This window comes from Camellia sinensis, chromosome 3, assembly GCF_055761805.1.
Source record: "Camellia sinensis isolate YWXY chromosome 3, ASM5576180v1, whole genome shotgun sequence".
Taxonomy (NCBI): domain Eukaryota; kingdom Viridiplantae; phylum Streptophyta; class Magnoliopsida; order Ericales; family Theaceae; genus Camellia; species Camellia sinensis.
The window spans coordinates 187,173,105-187,200,004 of record NC_138963.1 but is presented as its reverse complement, the minus strand read 5'-3'; the positions used below and the strand labels follow the sequence as shown (position 1 = coordinate 187,200,004).

Below are 26,900 nucleotides of genomic sequence, written 5' to 3'. Positions count from 1 at the left end.
AAACTACAAACGCGTTTGGTAATTGACAAAATGTTTAAAAAAATTTAACAATATAAAAAAGAGTGAGAAATTGCAAGTGGTGGCAAGTGGCGGCGGAAAATGGCAGTAGAAAGTGGTAACGGTGGGTGATGGATAGCTGGTGGTGGGTGGGTGGGTGACGGTGGCGGGTGGTGGTTGGTAGCGAGTGGGTGGTGGCGGTGGCGATGGCGGGTAGTGGGTGGTGGATGGCGGGTGGTGGCGGGTAGGTGACGGTGGGTGAGTGGGTGACGGTGACGAGTGGTGGGTGGTAGTGAGTGGGTGGTGGTGGTAGCGGGTGGTGGGTGGTGGTGGTAGCGGGTGGTGGGTGGCGGTGGCAAGTGGGTGGCGGATGGCGGGTGGTGGTAAGTGGTGGCGGGTGGGTGGTGGGTGGTGATAGTGGGTGGGTGCGTGACGATGGCGGGTGGGTGGTGGTGGGTGGATGGGTGACAGTGACGGGTGGTAGGTAGTAGCGAGTGGGTGGTGGTGACAGGTGGGTGGGTGGTGGGTAATAGTGGTGGTGGTGGTGGTGGTGGTGGTGGTGGGTGGGTGACAAGTGGGTGGTGGTGGTGGTGGTGATGGGTGGCTGGTGGTGACAGGTGATAGATGGTGGTGGCAAATGGGTGGTGACTAGTGGTGGGAAGTAGGTGGCGGGTGATGGATGGTAGTGGCGGGTGAGTGGTGGTAGTGGTGGCGAATGGGTGGCAGGTGAGTGGTGGTGGCGAGTGGGTGACAGGAGGGTGGTGGTGGCAGGTGGGTGGTGAGTGGTGAGTGGTAGGTAGTGGTGGTGGTGGTGGTGGTAGAGGGGGTGGGTGGTGGTAACGGAAGGCGGGGGTGGAAAATGGTGGCAGGTGGTGGCTAGTGTTGGGTGATAAAAAAAAAAACTGAAAACTCAAAATGGAAACATATTTTTTGTGTTTTCATTTTTTGGCCAAATTTATAAACTGAGACCACTGATTTATAAATCAAAAATTTTACCAAACAAGTTTTTATTTGAGTTTTTTAAATTTTTATAAATATAAACAGAAAACTGAAAACGTAAGTGTTACCAAACAGCACCTAAATTTTATAATTTCAGTTTTTTTTTTTTTTGGTCCTGAAATGAATCTTGCTTTAAAATTATAAAAATTTGTAGTTTTAGTTTTTTTTGTGCTGAAATGAATCATGCTTTAAAACTGTAAAATTTTACAGTTTCATAATATTCTTTAGAATTATAAATTTTTTGCAGTTTCATAACATGTTTTACAGTTTGATTAATAAGGATAAATGTTTAATAGAATCATACTTTGAAAGTGTAACATTTTAGAGTTTTAAAGCTTGTTTTTCAGTTTGATCGATATTAGAAATTATTTGCTAGAACCCTACAAAAATTGAAAAATAATATATATATTTTTTCCTAATGTTGTTGTTTGTTGGTGTTATGTTTTTTTTTTCCCTTCCGTTTATCAATCACTATAACAACAGTAACTTATGGTGACGAAAACTAGTGAATAAAATAAATTTCATCACTAAATAAGAATGATTCGTGAGGAATTTATGAATTTTGTCACATATAATAAAAAAATAAAAATAATAGGTGACGAAATTTATTTTTGTCAGTAAATACTTCCTTTTAGGTGAAGAAAAATTAAATTTTGTCATCAAAACTTTTCCCGCTAATTTGTTTGGGTGGCACCAAAATTTTGGGACTTTTGGTGAGAAAAAAATTTGTCACTAATTATAAAATTATTTGTGAGGAATATATTTTTGTCATTAATAATTTTTAATATTTTTAAGATCTTTTGGTAAGGAAATAATATTGTCACTAATTTTAGTGGGAAAATTTTGATGTATCAAACGGCAAAAAAATAAAATAAAATAGGGTATTAATTTTTTTTACCACTTTTCTATTTATCATCTCTCTCACAAAATAGGGTTTTACTTTTCGTTTGGCCTCTTCTCTGTTTTGCCTTTTTTTTTCTTTTTGTTAATCAACTCTTTCTCTCTCTCTCTCTCTCTCTCTCTCTCAAAACAGAACGCACGTAATACCTCTCCGTCATAGCGTTTCCACCATTTCTCTTTGCCCTCGCTGCTCCACCTTCAACGCCTACACTACAGTCGCCCTTCTTGTATAAACAGGGCTCTATTCTCTACATCAAATCCAGGTACTTTTTTCTCTATTTTTTTCTTGTGTTGCATCGATTTAATTGAGTTACAATTAGGGCACTCAGATAGTCACAACCTCACCACCATCATCAACCAACACAGCCGAACAGTCCTTAAAAGGACAGTAAAATTTCTGAGAAGCAAGAATGATCGATTCATACAGCGCATTTTTCCACCGATCAAACACTAATTTGGGTATAATGAGACGGCAGGACTCGAGCTGCAAAACCACTTCACAATTCAATTCTGGACACGTCACCATCGATATATTCTCTTGAATTTTCACTGCGACATGTTTGGCAATGCAATCTGAGCAAAACAAATGGGTATAACTAGTGTTGTTTTCAAACATTTCTGATTTATGGGTTTTCAATCTTCACAAATTTATTTGAACATAATCTGGCTTTATTGTTGATTTGGATAAAAATTTGCTATTTTATTTGAACAGAAATTTCGTAAATATATTTGGGTTTACTTTATTTGAGTTAAGAAAGTGAAAGACATTGATCTTGTGACTACAATGAAATGAAAATGATAGAAAATGATGAAGATTTGAGGAAGAAAACCGAGAGAGAGAGAGAGAGAGAGAGAGAGAGTTGAATTTTGCTTTGGTTTCATTCTATTCTTTGAAGAAAAAAACAAATTTTATCCTGTGTGAGTGCTGGAACTTTTACTTTGACTGTCACTACTGTGGTAAAAGTGTGGCCTCACTTATGCCTATATCTATCACAAGCATGTTTGAATCTTTCTTGCTCTATGGATATCTATCTGTTTAGGTGGTTTATGATTGTTAGTTGTTGTTGTTGTTGTTGTTGGATATCAATTATGAAGATTAACAACTCTTTTAGATATGTGCTCTGTTGATGTTGTTATCTTTAATGTCTTTTATGTGATTTGGTGGAATTGTTGTTAGTGTATTGGTTGGTTCTTTTTTTTTTTCGAATTTCTCTTGTAAATCTTTTTATTGTGAATATATATATATATATATATGGTGACAAAAATTAGTGAAGAAAACAAATTTCATCCTAAAAAAACTATAGGTGAAAATGGAAGAAACAAAAGACTTTCCAGGACTAGTTTTGAGAAATCCAAAAGAAAAGAGGCCATTCAAGTGAAGTACCCTTCTCCGGATGAGATGCTCTCACAACTCTCTGTGTCTGCCGGAGATCCAATGAAAAATAACTTGTTGCTTTCTAGTGTTAGTTTTTTTCTCTAATTTCTGGAATTCATTGTGCCTAGAGAATTCCATTTCACAAGAGCACATAAAATTAACCGAGAAAGTGTCTGGCAAGCATATTAGGAAAAAATTATCTAAATCGAAAACTACAGAAACATCTGTGGTTAAGGTTATGGAAGACTCTTATTGGACTGACATGATTGTTCAAAGCAACACTGAAGAAGAGCATATACTAGTTAAACCTAAGGTCCCAAACAAAAAGAGTGCCCCCACTGTTGAACCAGAAGCAGCTCTTGAGTTGGGTATACAATTGGATTATAAACAGGAAACTACTGTTGTGGATTGTCAATTGAAGGGAAAATCAGTAGGTAACATAGATGAGAAATGCGAGGAAGAGGAGACTCCAACCACAATAATTCTGAACTTCACTACAGTTTTTGATTTACTTGTTTATTTACTGGTTCAGAGTCCTCCAGGTTGATGGTTCAGCGGTTGAGGAAAGATCCACTGAATTAGGTATATATATATATATATATATGTATATCGTTTTTTTTTCTATATGTTATTTAACTCAAAACTTGAGTAATTTTCTTGCCTTACAAAAGTATGAATGACTAGTGAAGAGCATGGACATGTGGCACTCCAAGAGCACCCAATAATTTTTCCTTTGAGAATCAATTGCTTGTACCCTCCATCATTTATTTTGGCTAGGGATGCTATCTACATTGTGGGAGTTCTGACAATTTCCATTTATATCTATTTTCTCTTATAGATTCTCAGGCAACATCCTCTGAAAAAAATGCTATACCTCTAACTTTTCGAATGAGAGTTGCAACAGCAATAGCTCTTGGTGCTACTGTTATGCGTACCAAGTTATTGGCAGATCCGGAAGACCAAGAAATAGAATGTTTAGTGGCAACCATTATCGAAACACAAGTAATTGTACATTGTTGTTTCTGTAGTTTGTTAAGTACAGATGACTTCTCTATTGGATTATCATCAATTTTTCTTTACTTGAATAAATTTTCGTTTCAAAAGTATGGGCCTTGATGTTTGTGCTTTTGCATGAATGGATAAATATATAGTTGAAGAAGTTGCAACGCAAAATCAAGCATTTTGATGATTTAGAGCTTATAATGGAGAAGGAATACACCCAACTGGAGGATATAAAAGAGTCTATGATAGTGGAGTGGATGAATGTTTTGCACAAAGTATTCAAAGTAGGGACATCTAGATGGAAGGATCAAACTTCTGTAGAACCACCTTAGACAGGTAGTGTACTTTGATTGAGTCTAACTTGAAAATTCTGGTCCTTTTAGATGTTTATTATGTTAGGAAAAGAAAAGGGGAGATCCAACATAAACCTGCTGGGCTTCTAGTGTAAGTAACATGTTTAGTTTTTCATTCTCAAGTAGACAGAACTTGCTTTTGGATGTCAATTCATTTGAGAACTGTTGTGGATGATTCTTGTCGATGCTAATGGTTATATTTCAAAATGTTATGCTCTTCCATGTAGATATAGTGAAAAAGAATAACTATGTGTAATGATTTTGGAACAATTTGTGTCTATTTTTCGCTTATCTAGACAACCTGAAGCAACTCTTGAGTTGGGTATACAATTGGATTATAAACAGGAAACTGCTGTTATGGGCTGTCAATTGGACGGAAAATAAACAGGTGACATGGATGAGAAATGTGAGAAAAAGAAGACTTCGACCACACTAATTCTGAACTTCACTGACTTGGAGTCTGTCCCTTCCGAATCAATTCTCAATGAGATATTTAGCCACTATGGACCTTTGAATGAATCAGTCATCGGGGTCATGAAGAAGAGCAAACGTGCTAAAGTGGTCTTCAAGAGGCGTTCTAATGTTGAAACAACTTTCAATATTATTGAAAAATTTAGCATTTTGGGGCCTTCACTAGTCAATTACCGCCTTAATTACTCATCTTCTACACCGTCTAAAACTTCTACTTCTGCCACAAAGCGAGACAGAAAGGATGCAACATCTGTGGAAGAAAATACTACTTGATAATTGATGCAGATCAGTTTAGGTATTCACATGACACATTGGTACTGCACTTCATTTCTATGTTCGCCTTTTTAGGAAACCCATTGCCCCCTTGGGTACATATTTGTTACTGGACAATTGTATGCAAATAGGTAGGATGGAGCATTCAACTTAGTTATCCATTTAGGCATCCTTAGAATCCTGACTCGTCAATATTTTCTAACCATGTTTACTCATTTTGATTTCACTGTAAAAAAGAGTTTTGAGTTTTTAGTTGTTTCTGTGCGTTTTGTAAATATTTTCTGCCTTGAGGATTTTTATAGACCATTAGAGTGAGAACTTCAGAAGCTTGAATTGCTTTCTTTCTAAATGGTTTCCTATGATAAAATGTTTAGATAGTCTGGTACAAAGTAGTTAGGCAGGAGATGGATTTATTTCAAATTTGGTAGTTACCTTGCAGTTGCTTGGTGAATAGAGTGCTTTACTAGGAAATAAGACTGGCAGAATATTTGGTTTCTTGATTAATGTTTCATTTATGACCAAACTACTTGATGACAATGAAATTCAGTGGCCTTTGATATAACTTGCCCTTGGTGACTTGCCAAAAATTCTGTCATAATTTGTTTGTTACAGTTTCAACCTTTAATCATAATTTATAGATTTCATTGTGGCTTTTATGATGGGGAATTATATTGAACCACTTTATATTCACACTTGTCAACACTTAATGGCTGATTTCTTGGTTCTAGTTTTTGCAACCGTTCTCAAAATACCCCAATTTTTTTTTTATCATTTTTTAATGTACTATGTTCATTTATTTATACACTGCATAATGTCAAAAGCTGAGTAGCAGCTAATAATTGGAAAAAAAAAAAAAAAAATCAGACAAGCGCAAATGGGGGCCAATTGCCAGAGTTGCCATGTGTTTACAAATCCACACACTTTAATGATGCCACAAAGCAGTGGATTTCTCTGAAGTGCGAAAAGAATTATGTATGCATATTTACCTTTTGTATTATGATGATTGCAATTTTTATTATATCTTTATTCAATTTTCTATTTTTTTTTTTTTAAATGATAGGATAATATGATAAAGATGCAAGCTGAACATTACTCCCAACCTAGTATCGTTCCAATTACTTCAGAGGAGCTATCTGTGAAGGTGCTCAAGCGAAGGTCGGGATATGTTAAAGGACTTGGGTTGAGGCCTTCCTTCTCTGCAGTGCTTCGACTAATAGTGACTATGTAAGGCATTTAGAGATGGAAATACAAGAGCAAAAGGACGAAATTCAGTCACAAAAAGGGGAAATTACATCACAGAAACATGAAATTCAAACACGAAAAAAAAGAAATTAGTGTGATAGGGAAGATGAATGAGTCGCTTGAGGGGAATTTTGAGATGACATCATACATCACGGAGTTTCTTAAGAAGCAAGGTTTCAAAGGACAATTTAGAGGAGAATGTATCCCATGAACTCATAGACCACCATTTGGTAAGTCTCGCTTGTTTTATGTTTTTATTTTTCTAATGTTGGTTAATATATACTAGTTAAAGCACAACAGTTTCACTAATTATTAACTAAGATTTAACAAGTTTGAAGATGTATTTAATTAAAATAGATTCATTAGTTACTTCTTACTTAGCATGACCCTTGTGAAAATACACACTAACCAAAGTAGAGATAAAACTTTGTATATTTTTGCTAGGCAGTGTTGAAGTTGCTCTAAGTTAGTAATGTGATTAATAGGAGCTTGCCATGTACACAAGAACTTCTGGTTGTTAAGCTAGACTCATTGTGTACGCAATTTGTTTTGACATAGATAGAGAGGTCTATACAATGTAATTAATAATATGTTAATGTTTTTCTTGTTTATTTTCTTTGCAGATTGGTTTTTGATGACGTTTAGAAGCATACTTGCAAATCAAGATCAAGTGTTGAATTTTTATTTATTTATTTTTTTATTTTTATTTTTTTGTGAACTCCACGTTAGTTCATTTTGGGATTTTCTTTGATATTTTTTTGTTATACTTAATGGATTATTATTAAAGTTGTTTGATGGATATATTTTGATTTATAATATAAATTGTTTAGTGAATTTTTTTGTGAAGTGATGTATAATAGGTAGTGGATTTCTTAGTACATTTAAAAGGCTACTGGGATATGAGCAGGGATATTTGTAAAATAATAATTTAAATTGAAATATAAAATATGGAACAAGTTTAGTGACGAATTTGTTTCCTCATTTGTACTTGTTATTATGACAAAGTGATTATTCGTCGCTAATAAAAAAATATTGTGACAAAATTTATAGCAGCTTATATATAAAAGTTTTCATTGATTTTGTTGTATGGTGACAAAATATTTCGTCACGTACATATATATATATTTGTCATGAAATATATTTCGTCACCTATGTATGACTTTTGGAGACGAAAAATTTCATCAACTTTACATCTTATTGCGACGAAATTATTTCCTCATTAATGATCAACATATGTGACAAATTTATTCCTCAACTAAAGTTATATACATGCTACTGAACAACTATTTTGTGACGAAAATAAGGATTTTTTGCGACAAAATATTGTTTTATTGGTGACAAAAAAATTCGTCACTGAAGTAATTTCATTGGTGTCAAAATTATTTTTCGTCACAGTAGTTTTTAGTGACAAACAATCAATGACGAAACCGGTGACGAAAATATTTCCTCACAAATATCTATAGTGACGAAATTAGCTCTTTGGAGACAAAAAATTCGTCATCCAAGGCCTAACTTGTTGAAGTGAATATTTGTACATTTAGCTATGTTTTTTCGCTATAATTTTTCTATTTATTATTTTTTTTTTTTGCCAATATTCTAGACATTCCAATGACTCCTTGACTATATTCTTGACGTCCAACGAACATTCTGGATATTCCGACAACTTCCAGTGACGTTCAGAGCAATCCGACAATACTCCCGCGAACTTCCAGCGATACTTTGGAGACTTCTCGGTAATGTTGAACATTTCGGCGAGTTTCCGGTGACTGTCTGAAGGAAGTCCAACGATGGTGGGATGTAGCAATGTTTTTAAATTTATTATAAAAAAAAAAAAAGAAGATTTTTTTTGTAACAATTAAAAATGGGAGCGACTTGTTGTTGGACCCATGGGGCCCGCCACGGGTCTCATTTCAATGATCTGAATTGTTAAATATGTAGAGCTTGTTTAGTACTTCATGCTTGAAAAAAATCACGTTGATTGAATATCGGTAACTCCTTGATCGGAAAACATTTTTGTTAACAATTTATTTTCAAAATCATATTTACCATTGACAAAAATGTGTTTCGATCAAGTGGCTATTGTTATTTAATCAACGTGATTTTTTACGGACATGAAGTGCTCGACGAGTTCTATACTTTGAACAGATCGGATTATCAAAATGGGACCCTTGGTAGGTCCCACGGGCCCAACAACATGCTCTAGTCCACTGTGTGGACTGGAGAGAAACCTCTTCCATTAAAAATATGTAAGACTAATTGGTGCAAATTTTTTTTTTTTTTTGGACTAAATGGGTTTTGAATTTTATATATGGGACTTACTGGTAAGTACCCCTTCAATTTTTCATTATCTCACATAAATCAAAAAGAAAGAAGCAATTCTTATCAGGTCGAAGTCAGAATTTTTATATAGTGGGACAAATATATATCCTAATGAATTTTTTTAAAAAGAAAGTATTAATTGTAATTTCAATTTATACTAGTATAAAAAGTGAAAATAAGATGGAAATATATATAAATAGCGTATTTTTTGTATTCACATTTAGTTATAAAGATAACAATTATAAAATAATTTATATATTGAAGTGAGACATATTGAGTTATTGTGCGCGACAGTCGTTCATGCCATTAAAAATGTACCTATGATTGAATCGACATCAAAATTTCATACAAAGTCCTTCTCAATGAAAGTGATCAAGTAATTAGTTGATAACTTATTCTATTATTTAGAAACTAGGACTTGTTAACACTAGTTATAAGCAATTAATTATTATTTTTATTTTTGGAGTGACAATTGCTTTAAATTTTCAAAAGAAAAAAAAAATACTTAAGGGAGTGAATCTTTATAATATATAGATAATTGTTATTAATATTACTATAATAAAGGGTTTTTTGAAATCGTAAGAAGGTGATCATCTGTTCTTGCCCCCAAGTCCAATGTCCATCCTTAGTTGTTAGTAGGCTAGAAATATATATATATATATATATATTGCTTGAATATAGTTTCCGAATGGATAGATTATAAATACACTTTTTAAGATTTGTTTAAAGTACAAATTATCCCCAGTGATTTCGAAAATTACAAATATCTCCTTATTAGAATTTTTTATTTAACAGAATTAACTAAAAAAATGAAATTCATAATTGCTCTCTAATATAATAATAAAATTATCTAAATTATTAATTGAAACATATTTATAATATCATTAAAAACTGTTAATTGACTTCATGGTTTATTAATAAAATAGACAATTTGTTACGAAATTAAAAACCTCAAAGGGTGAAGAAATCACATAAGATGATTCGTATTTTAATCAAATTTCAGAAAGTGTATTTATAATTGACCCGTTTCTGAATACATGCAATCCTGGGTAATTTTAGTAGGCACAAGTTCAAAGGTGTGATCAAGCCATTGACGAAATTTGGTATGCATTTCGGCAACAAGGGTATTCAGTACTTTATCCGAATTGCTCTCTAATACATATAATTTTTCATCCCAGCAATTACTCGGAGACGGCTTCAAAGATATCAACCGCTTCATGAAATTTAAACTAATATATTTAGAAAGTTATTAAAATTAATATATTTAGTAAGTTTCTATCAAAAAATATTTGTGAGTAAAAAAAATTGAGTGACATTTTAATCGATGACAAATAAATTTTTAACTTTCTGATTAGCTTCTCATAAAAAAAACCTAAGAAGTAATTATGCTATAGGCTAGTCTGTTAAAAAGTACTCCCTCTGTCTAATTTTATTGGTCCATTATTCTATTTTTGGTTATTCCACTCCAATCTATAAAAAATAAATAACAATAATAATATGTCAACTTTGAAAAGCTAAAATTTTAAATTTAAAAGTTTTTAAAATTATCTCTTATAAAATAATTATAAATATATTTAAAAATTAATTTATAAGGATATTTCTGAAATTAATTCTTTAAAATTTAAATTTAAATTTAAAGTATAACGATTATATTTCCTTAAAAAAATTGAATTTTCATATGGGAGGGGGACTACCATGGATCAATGGCACAAGGCCATGCAACTTTGCAGTGAAGAAAGTTAAAAATGACGGTAAAGTGAAATATAAAGATGAGATATGACTACTAAAAGATTGGTACAACAATATCAAACCTAGAAGGTAGTTTTATCATAGGTTATAGGAAAAATATCATTTGAGTGGAAATTTCATAAAATAATTATACTTTGATAGAAAAATTTATAGATTTATTTTTAAATGTTACAAAGGTTTCCATTAATATGTAATTATTTTTCTCAAATTCCACTGAAAAGATATTTTTTCTAGATTATAGACGGCTGTTATTGTTAAATATTAAGTGATCGCTTATATAGTTTTCTTAAGAATATAATTAATTATATTATTATTATTTAATAATTTTAAGTTGGTGGCCAACGAGACAAGTTGGTATAAGTAAAACAAGTTGGGTTCAAATTGATTGCCTACCTATCTGATAATTATAATTACTCTGTTGGATTTGAGTTTTCAGAATTTATTTTTTTTTTTAATTTACTTTTTCATTTTTCATATTTTTTTTATTTTCACTGAATTTTTTAAATATTTTAAGAATTTTTTATTTTTATTTTTAGACACACCTAATATAAATACACTTAAAAAGTATAATATTTGTGAATTTGTTTTAAAAAAATCACTAAATACCAAAAATATAAAAAATACCAAAATTCAGTATATTTTTCATATTTTTGTGTATTTATTAATTTTTTAAAATATTTTTTCATAAATATTTTACTATTTAGATACATTTAAGTAATGTGCATCTAAAAAAATAAAAAATAAATAAATTTAAAAATATTCACTAAAAATAAAAAAAATTATAAAAATAAAAAATTTAATTTTTAAAAAATTAAAACCAAACTCACTGATTATTTTTGTGTTCTACTAGCTTTGAAAATGAGAGTTTAATCATAAATAATAATAATAATAAATGTTGAGAATTTAAATAATAAAAGTATCTCTGCTCAATCCTTTAACTTTTAGATGAGCGATGATTAACAATTTACTCGACTCAAGAGTTAGCGGGAGGGGAGTTAGCGGGAGGGGTAGTTTTCAGAGAAGCATGTGCTAAATAATCATTAGTCAAAGGAAAATATTTTTTTTGAGAACCAAAGGAAAATACTTTGGCATTCCATTTTGGGCCCCCATGATCTTTAAATTATTGTAATTGATCATGTGTGTTTTTTTATTTTTTTTTTAAATTTCTTTGACACGTTTGCATAAGAGTCGTGAGCACTACAGGAAAACATGGCAAAAAACACGAAGCTTTTAGCGACGCCGCGCCCCCCGTCGCAAAAAACGGTTTTTTGCGACGGTAACGTCACCCGTCGCAAATAATAGCCTTTAGCGACGGCACTTACCCGTCGGTAATGAAACTAAGCGGAGGGGTCGGAAATGCGGAAGTATTAGCGACGGTAAAGAAAACCGTCGCAAAACACCTTTTTTTTTAGGCGGCATATCTCATTTGCGACGGAAATTTGCCGTCGCAAAAAAGTATTAATTCAAACGGCGCCGTTTTACGAACTACTGCCTTCTATTTGTGACGGTCTACAGCATACCGTCGCAAAAAGTCAAAATAAAAAAATCCCCCCTCTTCTTTTTCCTGTTGCCGCTCGATCCTTCCTTCCCAAATCCCTAACTTCACCCCCAAATTTCTCAAACGGGCTACGAGCAAGACAGCGGTGGTGCGGCGAGCAAGCCAGCGGTGGTGCGGCGGCGACGGCGACAAGTAGTGGTGCTCCGGCGACGACTCTCTCTCGCTCTGCGTATGCTCTCTCTCTCTCTCTCTCTCTCTCGGTCTCTGTATATATATATATATAGATGAATGTCTATATATATAAATCTGTATATATATGCAATGTATATAAATCTATATATATATAAATCTGAAATCTGTCTATATATATATATATAAATCTGTTTATCTGAAATCTGTCTATATATATATATATAAATCTGTCTATATATATATATAAATCTGTCTATATATGTATAAATCAGTTAATCTTAATCTGAAATCTGTTTATTGTATTTAAATCTTAATTTTTTTTTATAAATCTATTTATTGTATTTAAAATAATCTTAAATAACTGTTTATTGGTTTATTGCTTTATTGGTTTATATATATCTGTTTATTATGGTTGATAAATCTGTTTATAAATCTATTTTATTGGTTTATAAATCTGTTTATTGTATATAAAATAATCTTAAATAATCAGATTTCAGAGATGTCTATATATATCTGTTTATTGGTTTATTTAAAATATAATAAACAGATTTTAGAGATGTCTATATAAATCTGTCTATATATACAATAATCTTAAAATACAGTACCATAATAAATCTGTTTATTATGATAGAATTTCTTTTTTTTTTTTGTATTTTTGATATCATACACATGTAATGGTTCGATTACAAATTTAAATTGTAAATGTTTAAATAAGTCATAAAAATATTTAAGAGAAAATAAAAAGAATACAAAAAAAAAAAAACAGGATTTTAACCCTTATAATAAAATAAATCTTAAATTTTTAATTTAATTAATTTAAACCTTAAATAGGAATTTTAGACATTTCGTTAATTTGCCAAATAGGATGTCGAGTGAATATTTATGTGTAGGTATTATATTTAGAGTTACTTTGGTGAGATATTCTTGTGGATGTGTACAGATGATGGATAAGAGTTGGATTGATTTGCCAAATAGGATGTCGAGTGAATACATTAATGGGATTGATGAATTCCTTGTGTTTGCCTACACCAATAGGGTTGAAGGTTCGATGATCAGTTGTCCGTGTAGGAAGTGTGAGAATCGATACTATTTTGTACGAGATGATGTACGGGAGCATTTGATTTTGAATGATTTTTTTAAAAAATACAAGTATTGGATTAATCATGGGGAATCTTACATATCTCTGCATAGTAATCGAGAGAATGAAACATTAGCTAATTTAGACATTGGAGATGTGTAGACACCCCATTTTTGACCGCCCTTAAGACTTGGGCACTACTGATGGTTTGCTCGGTGTTGAGAGATGTGCAGGGCAAAGAATCAGTTTCTTCGGCAAGAAGAGAGGCAAATCTTTCAAAACACTTTGTTTAGGGTTTTGGAGTTGAAGAAAAGAGGAAAGGAGAGGAGAAAACTAGTTTGGGAGAAGTTCGGCATGAATCCGGGTAGAAGCGAGTCGAGCAGCCCTCGCTGAATCGGGCTTATCTATCTGTACACTTGGAGTTTATCTATGGGGCCACCACCGTCGGAAAGCTTACTTCCGGGGCTTCATTTTGCACTCAAGAATCTCCTAGAGCCAAGTCCGGGTGGGGGAGATATGATCAGTTGAAGTCGGGCATCATCCCGGTTGGATCGAATCTGCGCGGCTTCACGAAAAAGGGCATAACTTTTTGTACAGAAGGAATTTTAATGCAAGGTTTGCGCCATTGGAAAGCTAACTTCCGGGGTTTCAATTTGGACACTAACCGGCACTTTTTTGACCTCACCGGCCACCCATCGGCACTCTGTTTGTGCCGACCGGCAATTTATTGTGCCGACCGGCCATTTATTGTGCCGACCGGCAGGTTAAAGTAGCCGACCGGCCTTTTTTGCTAGCCGACGATCTTCCGGAGCATTCTGCAGATTGAGTGTATGCCAGCTGTGCCAGCTGGAGGGCACAGAATGGATCCTCCATACACGTGTATGGAGGATATGCACCCTTGTTTAGCTTCCTCAAGAAGCTTTACACTTTGTTTTGCCTATATAGGAAGCTCTCCTCTTCCTTATACTAGGTTAGAAGAAGAAACCAGCTGAGGCACCATATAGATACAAGCCTATATCTATACATTCACCCCCCCTCTTCAAAGCTAAAAAGTCCATGATCCTTGGCCATTTACACACCAACTCATAGCACAAGGCTTCCATCATCCATTCCAGAAGCTTGAGGCTGATTTTCAGAGCTAGGAGTGCTGCAACTCAAGCCAAGAGGCTGTCAAGACTTGGTCTACAAGGGTGAGCTCCTTTTCTTCCCTTTTCTAGCCTATTCTTGCATCATATCTAAGCCATAGTTTCTTGTATATTTGAGCTCCGGCCAAAACTGAAAGTAGCCTTTTTTTGAGCTGTATTTCATCTTTCATTAAGGGTCCTACCCTGTTTGAGACCTCCATTTGGCACTTGCCTCTTTACACCTTTGTATGCCATCATTCTTGCATAGAATTCTTGGCTTGTGTGTGATCTGTTTTAGAGCCTGATGTAAACTGAAAATAGGCTTATTTTGAGCCCCTCTTCAACATTGAAGAAGGGCTCAACTCTGTTTGGGACTTCCATGTTGTACTTCCCTTTATATCCTCTTTTTGGTCCCATTTTTGTATGTCTTGGAAGCCCCTGATGTTGCTGTTTTTGGACCTTGGTCCGAACTAAACGTGGCTTTATTTTGACCTCCTGAACATGTTTTATTAAGGGCATTTTCTTGTTTGGTGGATGTTTTGTATACCTCATGTTATAGCCACTTTTGAGCCTCATTTTTGCATTGCATTTCTAATATATTTGTATACTGTTTTTGGGGCTGCCATAAACTGTAAATAGTCTTATTTTGGGCCCCTCTTCAATGTTGTTGAAGGGCCCTAACCTGTTCGGAGTTAGCATCCGTGAGTTGCTTCATAACCTCATGTTTAGGGCCATTTTTGCATGCCATTGTTGCCCTATCTTTGCTTGTTGTTTGGCCATGACTTGTACTAGAAAAATGCTTATTTTGAAGCTGTTTTTCTTCTGTCTTCATGCTCCATGTCCATATTATGCATGCTTTGTATAGCTGTAAGCCATTTCGGGTGCCAAAAGTCCATGTTTCGGGACTATTCCATGCATCGGGTGTGTTTTCGCCTCATTTCGGGGCTGTTTTCCCCCACATTTCAGTGCTAAAATCCCATTGGCATGTTTGCATATCATTTTTCATGCCATTGCATTGCATATGCCATTGCCTCGATTTGCGTGCCCGTGCGCACGCATTTCGAGGCACTTCATTTTTATCTGCCGGCATCCTATGTGAGTGTGGCTGAGGCTCACTCATGTTGGTATAAGCCCATATCATGTTTTCATGTCATTTGCATTGCGTATGTCATTCCCTCGGTTTGCGTGGCCGTGTGCACGCATTTCGAGGCACTTCATTTTCATCCATCGGCCTCTCATGTGAGTGTGGCTGAGGCTCTCTCATGTTAGTATAAGTCCATGTTGCATTCTATATGCCATTTTAGCCATTGCATTGCATATGCCATTGCCTCGATTTGCGTGCCCGTGTGTACGCATTTCGAGGCACTTCATTTTCATCTTATGGCCACTGATGTGGGTGCGGCTGAGGTCCACTCACATTGGTGTAAGTCCACCTTGCATTGTGTATGCCATGTTTCAATGCGTTGTGCATGTTATGTTGTTAGCATTGTATGTGCCATGTAGTTATATTGCATGTTTGTATGTTTGCTTGCATGCTTAGGTCGCATGTGCATTGTTGTGCATTGCCTCGCCTCTTGACCAATCATGATTGAGGTTGGGTCTCTTGTATGTTTAGTGTGCATTGCATTTGACATTGAAACGCATACTTGACTCTTTGGCCATCATGCATCGAAATGCGTGATTGGTGGCCCGAGGGTCGAGGGCCATGCTCCCTTGAGTCCATTACATGATAGGGAGTGTGCCCATGCATACATTTGCCTAAAAACCCCATGCCATATACTGTCTACTCTCTGTTGCTGTCAAAACTGTCTTCTGCAGGAAGTTTCTGCCGACCGGCAGAATTTGGTGCCGACCGGCAATCTATGGAGTGCCGATGAATCCAATAAATGCCGGTGGAAATTGTGAAGTGCCGGTGGGAATTCTGTCTGGCCGGTGGTGCTCTGCAGCATGTGAGGAACCTGTCCTGGAGTTTTGGAAATTTTCAGAGAGACAGGGCAGTATAAACAGAGGTGGCAGTGTTATGGTACTGGCTTTCCGGGCGAGACGGATCCGAGCATGCATCACTCACGCATCCCAAGGCAGGGCTGCGGCCACCTTCTTGCTGCATTTATTTTGTTAATTAATTAAGGGTTTGTAATAATTAATTAGCTAGGATAGTCGATTTATCATTCGGACTGTATTATTCTTTTGGTCCCTCCGAGCGAGGGCAAACTTGTAATAAGTGTGGGTGTGTGTGTGCATGTCTTCCAACCCCCACTTCTTTCTCCCTTTTATTTACCTGCTTATGATGGTAGATTAGGGCACATTTATTTTAGCATACCTTATGCTATGCATGCGTGCATTCATGCATTTGTTGACATGCATTAGGCTCGGAACATCATGCTAACTGCATTTGTACTTTAATTTCAAAATTGAATACGTGCATCAATTGATTGCATCTCACATGCCATGCTTAGGTTAGCCGAGCCTACTTCAATTGCATCCCGTATGTGTTGCATTAGTCAATCTAACATGAACTAGGACATGCATGTTTGCTAACTAGTTTATTATTTTGGCACGGAGTACTAGGTAAGCTTTTATGCTTTAGCATATCGCATGCGTGTGAGTGTTGCCATGACAGTATGATTACCATGAGGCTAGCTGCTTATGTGATATAACTGCTTGAATGCCTGTGGATGGAGGTTGAATTACCTAAATTGGAATAATGCGTTAAAACTGTGAGTTTTAAGCCCACTAGATAGTGGCAAAATCATCTTTTCTAAAAGCCCACTTGAGGGTGGCAAAATCTGCATTTTAGCCTACTTGCGAGTAGCAAACCATTTTCAAAACAAACATGAAATGTTTTGTTCCAATTTGGGCGATTTGGTCTATACTTGTTTGCTGCGCGCATAACATAGTAATTCTAGGCTAACAATTGGTTTAAGAACACATAAAGTTTTCAAAAACGGATATCACGGTTAGTAGAGGCCGGTCTTCGGACCGGGCGAAAGGGGGTGCTCATAGCTGACCTTCCCCGATCGTACCCAAGCTCCCGAGCCGAGACAACTCCGGTGATGACGGACATGTGGCCTTCGGCACCGAGTCAGGGTTTCCTAAATTCTCCCATAAAAAATATTTAGGTGGCGACTCTGTATCTGGCAAAGCAGTCCATGTTTGGCACTACTTTTTCAAAAATCTGTTTCTCAAAACGATTTGCCAGATTTGGACTCTTTGGTTCAGATTAAGAACCGTGACACAAATCGAGTCCGAACTGTAGCACGAGGCCCACGCGGGCGCTGTTACAAGATGATATGATTGGAATGATACAAGGGGCTATGGGAAATCCACATGCCGGTACAAGTGTTGAGGGTGATGAACCACAGGGGCCTGATCCCCATGCATCTAAACCCCAGCTCGGTCCAAATGCAGAGACTGCAAAGTATTTCAAACTTCTTCAAGATGCACAAAGTGAATTGTATCCGGGTTGTCAGACGTTCACATCTTTGTCATTCATTGTTCGACTTCTACATTTGAAGGTGCTTAATCAGTGGACGGACAAGTCTGTTGACATGTTGCTTGAGTTATTGAATGAGGCGTTTCCGTTGGGCGTGAAACTCCCGGACTCATATTATAAAGCTCAAAAGGTCACAACAGATTTGGGCTTCACGTATGAGACGTGGGATGCATGTCCCAACAGTTGCATGTTGTTTCGAAACGAGGACGCCAATCTTGATAAATGTGTCATATGCAACAGTTCTAGATGGAAATCAAATGGTGATGGTAGTTCAAATGGTCCTAACACAGGTGGCAAACAAATAGCTGCAAAACAGATGAGGTATTTTCCTTTAAAGTCAAGGTTGCAGAGGTTGTTTATGTCATCCAAGACGGCCAAGTTAATGAGATGGCATGCAGAGGAACGAACTGATGATGGTGTCTTCAGGCATACTACTGACTCCCTTGCATGGAAAGATTTTGACCGTCGGAATATTGACTTTAGTAATGATTGCCGAAGTGTAAGGCTTGGCTTAGCATCTGATGGTTTTAACCCATTCAGGACGATGAACATAGTTCATAGCACTTGGCCTGTTGTGCTCATTCCATACAACTTACCGCCATGGATGTGCATGAAGCAACCATTTCTAATTTTATCCGTGCTTATTGACGGCCCGAAAGGACCTGGTGACAAGATTGATGTTTATATGCAACCGTTGATTGAGGAGTTGAAAGAACTATGGAATGAGGGTGTGTCAACATTTGATGCATCAACAAATCAAATGTTTCAAATGCATGCAGCTTTACTGTGGACAATTAGTGATTTTCCTGCATACACAAACTTGTCAGGATGGAGCACTAAAGAAGAATACACATGTCCTTGTTGCAATAAGGAAACTACATCGTATTGGTTGAAGCATAGTAGGAAACAATCATACTTGGGTCATCGCAGATTTTTACCTACTGGCCATAAATTCCGGAAGGATAAAGTATCATTTGATGGTAGTCGGGAAGTCAGACTCAAACCAAAATTGTTGTCTGGAACTGAGATGTTGCTACAATTAGAATCTGAGGGTATTTTAACCCAATACAATAGGGATGACCTTAAGAAGAGACATAGGAGACAGGTAGAGAAGGAGAAAGCTGGACATCGCACCCATAGTTGGAAGAAAAAGAGTATCTTTTATGAATTGCCATAATGGGAGCACAATCTAATAAGACACAACCTCGATGTGATGCATATAGAGAAGAATGTTTGTAACAATGTGTTGTGGACAATATTAGGGGTTGCAGGAAAATCGAAGGATGGTGTTAATGCTCGGCGTGATTTACAAGATATGAATATTAGAAAACCCCTACATTTGCAGTTAAGAGGGTCGAATAAAGCCTATTTACCACCAACACAATTCACGATGACCAAGGATGAGAAAGATTTGTTCTTGAAAGTGTTGAAGGAAATAAGAGTTCCCGACGGGTATTCATCCAATATATCGCGTCGTGTGCGCTTACATGATAGAAGCATTGGGGGTCTTAAGAGCCACAATAGTCATGTTCTGATGCAACAACTTATTCCATCGGCTATTCGCAAATCGTTACCGAAGAATGTAATTGAACCCTTGATTGAATTGAGCAATTTTTTTAGACAATTGTGTTCGAAAGTGAATCGTGCGACGGATTTGCAATATATTAAAGATCGTATCGCTGTAACACTTTGTCATCTAGAGAAAATATTTCCTCCGAGTTTTTTTGATATAATGGAGCACTTGCCTATACATCTAGCTGATGAAGCGTTATTGGGTGGAGCGATTCAGTTTCGATGGATGTATCCAATTGAGAGGTATCTTCTTACTTTGAAGCAATACGTGCGTAATAGAGCTCGTCCTGAAGGATCAATTGCTAAAGGATATCTTATGGAAGAATGCATGAATTTTTGTGCACAATATCTCAGTGATGTGGAAACCAATCTAGTCGACCCGTGAGGAACTATGGTGGTGCTGATAATTTGGGTCATGCTACTGGTGAAAACACAAGCTTTTATCTTGATAATACTTCTTGGGTACAAGCTCATCGGTACATCTTATGCAATACAAGCGCGGTTCAACCATTCACAAAGTAGGTTAAGTCACTCACTCAATATTTTATTATGTTTTATTGAATTTTCAACTAAAATTTTTGTATGGCTAAAATTTCAATCTACACAGCAAACACCTTGAAGTACTTAAGCTCAAAATGCCTCGTGTCGACGATCATCAACTTCGGCGTGAACATTTTGAAACTTTTCACATTTGGTTCAAGGAACATGTATGTATTTAACTCTATGGATTCTAGTTACTTAAGTCGATCTACATTTTAAATTTTACATTTTCGTGTTAAATAGGTCCAAACTTTGCGAAAGATTACTGATGTCATACTTTCTGAAGAGATTATTCTATTGGCAAATGGTCCTCATAACCTGGCAAGGAGGTTCAACGGGTATATACTGAATGGGTTTCGGTATCGAGTAAAGGCCATGGATGATCGTCGAGCCACACAAAATTGTGGTGTAGCTTTGAAGGCAGATACCATAAGTTATGCTAGTCGAAAAAACAAGAATCCTCGTCTGGGGTCTGTGTACTATTATGGACAATTGACAAATATTGTTGAGATTCGATATTCCAATGAGAAGAAACATGTGTTGTTTAAGTGTGATTGGATTGACAACATTCACGGAAAGAAAGAAGATGTCTTCAATTTCACGTTGGTGAACTTCAATCATTTGTTGTACCGAGATGATCGAATTACCAATGAACCTTTCATCTTGGCGTCCCAAGCAGAGCAAGTTTGGTATGTTGCAGACCCGTTACAACCAGACTGGCAAGTCGTGGTGAAGATGTCTCAAAGAGGTTTATTTGATATGAGTTCAACTGATCCACAAATCGAGCCATACATGAGCCAACAATTGGAAGAAAATATAATGCTTCGTAATGAAGAAGTTGGTTGGGTGAGGGAAGCCGCAGAAGGGGAAACAGTTGATGTTCAAATAGGCTGATATGTAATCAACATTAGTAATTCAATTAAGGCCAAGGTTGTAGTTAATCATCAATTTCTTAATTTACTTTGTCTTTGTAATTGTATTAGTTCAATTCATGTCATATTATAGTTGATGACAAACCATTGTCTATGTTTCTAATGTCAATTAATGTTATATTGCTTGCAGATTATTATGGGAAGGAAGAGGAAGCCTGATCATCCCCGGCGCATGATGTCTGATGTGCTACATAACAGGACATTAGTAGCACCACCATTAGAGGAGGCATCACATCGGCCAGCATCGGAGGGGCCATTAGTGCCACCACCATCTGAGGGGCCATTACCACCGTATCGACCACCATCAGTGGCACCACAGCAGCTACCATGTACTCAGCCTCCACGCCTACCATCGGTGCGTCCACCATCAGTGGCACCACAGCAGCTATCATCATCAGCTTATGAGCCATCCGCAGGTATTTAAATTTGCTTTGATTTACATGAAAATTATTTAGACATACATTTATTTATGCTCATTATATATAACTTGTTTATTCTCATTGTATTTTGCAGACCCTTCGACTTCTTCACAGCCCACATCAGGTTTATTTGATATGATTTGTATTCACATTATTTAAATTTGCATTTGGTTGTTACCATTGCATATTGTTTATTATTATTGTATATCGCAGGTCATGTTAGTTCTTCATCAACCTCGACTAGGCGTGGTAGAGGATGTGCCAAGGGCATTAAAGAGTGGGGTACTGGTAAAAAGCTGCACATACAATTTGATGAAAATTACTGCCCAATAGGGGATAACGTGGCCAAGTTAACTACTCAACTTGGCATTATTGTCCGAAATGGTAACATTGTTCCTCTTACTTTTGTTGACTGGAACAGTGTGCCTGATAATATTGTTGATGCTATCTGGAAGGATGTGAAGGTAAAAGTATATTTTTGTCCACAAATTCGAATTCCAAATTTGTGTTATACTTAGCCTTAAACTTTGTGTTTTATAGGACAATTTGAATATATGTCCATAGGAGTACAAGCCAATCTGCATGAAAAACTGCAACAGCATATGGAAGGATCACAAGAACAAGCTTAAGGCTAAGTATTTCAAGCCTAGAAGCTCTGATCCTAATCTGAAGGATGATGTTCCTATGAACGTTGTGCCAAGCCAGTGGGAACAACTTGTGGAGTATTGGCGTACTTTCGATGCTGAGGTATACAATTACGTTATATTTATGATATGTAAACATACAAATCATATTTATATACTTACATTTGTTGAACTTGTTATAGAAAATTGCAAGTAGGAACGCTAAAAATCGGCGAGCTCACGGCATAGCTCATACCACAGGACGTACTACTTTCTCTCAGATACGGCATGAGGTTTACATTTTATTGTTTTATTTTTGTATATAAATAAACATTGTATATTTGCAAATTATTTGGATTCTAATTTTCATATTTCTAAAAAAAATTTAGATGACCAGTAAGGGGGAGTCTACTGATAAGATGAATGTTTGGCTTATGACACGTAGAGTAGATGACCCAGAGGTTATCCAGACCTTGGTAGTTTCCAAACACCTTTGATTGTATTTAAAGTTTATTTTTTGTGTGTCAACCATCTTAATTTGGCGTATACTTGTGTGTCTTATTCAATACAGGATGAGTTTAATCGTCAACTCTCTATGCTACCTAAGGATAGTCGGACTTTGGAGGCTAGGAATGCCATTTTCCATGAGTTGATAGGTCATGACAGACATGGATATTGTCGCATATATGGGAGAATCATGCCTCGGAGAGTGGTGTATAAAGATGGTGTTGGGCCATCACAGTTAACACCCCAGCCATCGACTATTGATCAGGTCACGCAGCAGGTTCGTGCTGAGCTAAGGGATGAGTTGAGGGAGGAGCTGCGAGCAGAGTTCTCTACACATTTGCAGCAGATGAGAGCTGAGATGATGGCCCTTGTGTCACAGGGGGCGAGTGTGGATCCCAACAGACAGGTTCCATATAAACATCACAATTGTTTGATAGTTCAATTTTCACTCAAGATTATGTATGAAATTCGAATATGATTAACACATTATGCACTGACTAACATAGGTTCCTGATGCATCGAGTGGCCACCAGGCATTTAGGGAATCTGCAGAAGACGAGAATCCATATACACCACCACCAGAAGATCAGGTATAAAATGTATCTTTGCATTCTAAGCTAAAATGCATCTTTGCGTTCTTTACTTGAATTCGAGGCGTTAACGCCCCAAAATCACCAAACGGCGTCGGTTTAGGACAAAACTTGGCACACACGACCTCCTAGGCACGAGAGACTTGTGGGAGAAAACGGGGCTCGAATCGGGTTCCCGGTTTGGGAGTTAGAGCCGGATTTCACTTTAGGCAAACTACTTCCTTAAGAAACTTGAATTCAAAGGGTTAATGCCCCAAAATCACCAAACCGCGTCGGTTTAGCACGAAACTTGTCACACACGACCGCCTAGGCACGAGAGACTTGTGGGAGAAGACGGGGCTCGAATCGGGTTCCCGGTTTTGGAGTTAGAGTCGGATTTCACTTTAGGCAAACTACTTCCTTAAGAAACTTGAATTCGAGGCGTTAACGCCCCAAAATCACCAAACGGCGTCGGTTTAGCATGAAACTTGGCACACACGACCGCCTAGGCACAAGAGACTTGTGGGAGAAGACGGGGCTCGAATCGGGTTCCCGGTTTGGGAGTTAGAGCTGAATTTCACTTTAGGCAAACTACTTACTTAAGAAACTTGAATTCGAGGAGTTGATGCCCCAAATTCACCAAACGGCGTCGGTTTAGCACGAAACTTGGCACACACGACCGCCTAGGCACGAAAGACTTGTGGGAGAAGACGGGGCTCGAATTGGGTTCCCGGTTTGGGAGTTAGAGTCGGATTTCACTTTAGGCAAACTACTTCTTTAAGAAACTTTAATTCGAGGCGTTAACGCCCCAAAATCACCAAACGGCGTCGGTTTAGCACGAAACTTGGCACACACGACCGCCTAGGCACGAGAGACTTGTGGGAGAAGACGGGGCTCGAATCGGGTTCCCAGTTTGGGAGTTAGAGCCGGATTTCACTTTAGGCAAACTACTTCCTTAAGAAACTTGAATTCGAGGCGTTAACGCCCCAAAATCACCAAACGACGTCAGTTTAGCACGAAACTTGGCACACACGACCGCCTAGGCATGAGAGACTTGTGGGAGAAGACGGGGCTCGAATCGGGTTCCCGGTTTGGGAGTTAGAGTCGGATTTCACTTTAGGCAAACTACTTCTTTAAGAAACTTTAATTCGAGGCGTTAACGCCCCAAAATCACCAAACGGCGTCGGTTTAGCACGAAACTTGGCACACACGACCGCCTAGGCACGAGAGACTTGTGGGAGAAGACGGGGCTCGAATCGGGTTCCCGGTTTGGGAGTTAGAGCCGGATTTCGGTCCAGTCAAAATTATTTACTAAACTATCTTTCTAATTATATAGTAGTCAATTTTTTTTTATATTTTTCTATAATTAAAATATTAACACCATTATATGGTTTTTAATTATTTTTATCTTGTTTTTTTCAGATATTTCCTGAGTAGCAGTTGGCTTCTTCTGGAATGCGGGCGTATCAAGATTATGACCAATTTTTGTTTTTGTAACCCACGAACGAATGAAGACGAAAACTTTTGGTTTTGATTTTGATTTATGTTATTTAAATTTGTGAGCAACATTATGTATGTATTATGCGACGTTATGTAGTGGCATAATTTTTATTGTTATGAATTTTATTTATGTATTGCTATGAATGGAACAATATTATTAATTTTCATTATTTGTCAATTTTTGTTTATGTACGTATTTATATTATTCTGTAATTTTTTGATTTTTTTATAGTTATTTTTTATCTAATACAGGTTATTTTAATTTTTTTAATAATTTTTCAGCAGGTTTTTTTTTTTTTTTTGAGACGGGAGAAGAACCCGTCGCAAAAAACAATAATAGGCTTTTGCGACGGCACCAACACAGTCGCAAAAGCTGTGCAATTGGAATTTACAAGACACCTTTAGTGACGGTAACCGTTGTCGTCGCCAATACTTATAAGATGCCAGAGTTTTAGCGACGGTAATGTTGCCGTCTCAAAAACTCACTTTTAGTGACGGGAATTACATGCCGTCGCGAAAACTGATTTTTTTTCCATTATTGGCGACAGGAAAAGTGCCGTCGCAAAAAACACACCTTATCGTCGCAGAAACTAATGGCGACGGTACTTACCGTCGCTAAAGCTCTTTTGCAACCCCCTTTGTCGCGACCCCCCTTACCGTCGCAAAAAGCCAAATTACCGTCGCAAAAAGTATTAGCGACGGCTTCCGGGGCATTTGCGACGGCTCTTTACCGTCGCAAAAAATGCCTTTTTTTGTAGTGGAGGTGGAGTGTATGTGAGGATCTGTATTATTTCTGATTAGCCAATACAAAAGAGTGTTCCAATTCAATCGGAGATTGTAGTAAAATTTGACACAGTGTATTGTCTTTACATAAATTTTAGTTATTTGAGAGCTTAAGAGTGAGCCTATTAGATTTGTCTTCCACCCTTTTGAGAACATAAACTTAATTTAATACATTTCAGCGGTCCCTATGTTCATTATCATTGCCATTTGATATTAAATTGGATGTTTTAACTTCACCTGTTAAGTAAATATATCGTATCAATGTGTTAAGTTGATATTTCTAAGTTAGAGAATGACTTAAATATTCTTACCATGAATAAGAAGCAAATGTAATTGTCAATAGGTAATTCTGCTTAGGCTCTGGCTGTCAGCAACGACTTTATGTCTGAACAATCAAAATAACTTTCAAACTTGTATGAGTTAGGTGCCACACCCGTTAACTGCTATAAATGGTAGGAATATAGAGAAAAGCCTTCATTGCCGTTTGATATTAAATTGAATGTTTTAACTTCACCTGTTAAGTAAATATACCATATCAATGTGTTAAGTTGATGTTTCCGGAACTATTCATTGTATTTAGTGGTGAGCAGCGGATATACCGTTCCGTTTAAACCGACAAAATCGAACCGATCCGATCCGTCGCATTTTGGACGGATACGTGATAACGAACGTACGGTTGCGGATTGATTTTTTCCAATCCGCCTAGTTTTGGACGGATGGCGGATTTGAGGTTCATTTGGCCACAACCGAACCGCCAAACCGCCGAGCATCCCTAGTAATTTGTAAGATTTTGTGTTTTTAATTTGTTTATATGTTCTATTTATGTTTTCAATTGAAAAATAGTTTAAATATTCTGTTGAATATATAATGTTAAAAAAGAGTTTTCAACTCAAATATATTTTTTGAATTGAAAAAAATAAATGTATTATTTATCTATATGTTTTAGTTTTTAAATCTAACTCTAAAATTAATAAATAAAAAAGATTATATATGCTGGTTAATTTTTGTTTTCAAAAACAGATATAGATGTTACAATACAAAGGCATACAATCTTTACTATTGCTCTGTTCATGGTTCTGGTGATTTGAATTGTTTTTTTATTTTAAGAACCACAGATTATAACACTTTATGTGGATGAGGCATGTTGTGATTTTAATATTTGGATAAATTTCAAACTTTCTTTCTTTAGATAAGGCATGCAGTGATTGTAATACTTTGTTAAGTCATTGATTGTAAATTTTTTTTTTTTTATTTTTTGAGAAAGTGCACAAGTTGAATTATGCTGAAAATTTATAAAATTTTAAACCGCCAAACCGATTTGCATCCATCCGCCAATCTGCTCAATCCACATCCGTCGGATAGGCGGACGGATGCAGATTGATTTCTCTAA

The 26,900-nt window shown here is 36.5% G+C and overlaps 1 long non-coding RNA gene across 1 annotated transcript; it reads left to right on the top strand.

Moving 5' to 3' along the window:
* Nucleotides 1-1,917: 1,917 nt before the first annotated feature.
* LOC114256656 (uncharacterized) lies at nucleotides 1,918-7,458 on the top strand. The gene is made up of 3 exons (XR_003627267.2): nucleotides 1,918-2,159; nucleotides 6,431-6,842; nucleotides 7,236-7,458. It is a non-coding gene; the product is annotated as an uncharacterized LOC114256656 (long non-coding RNA).
* Nucleotides 7,459-26,900: the final 19,442 nt, after the last annotated feature.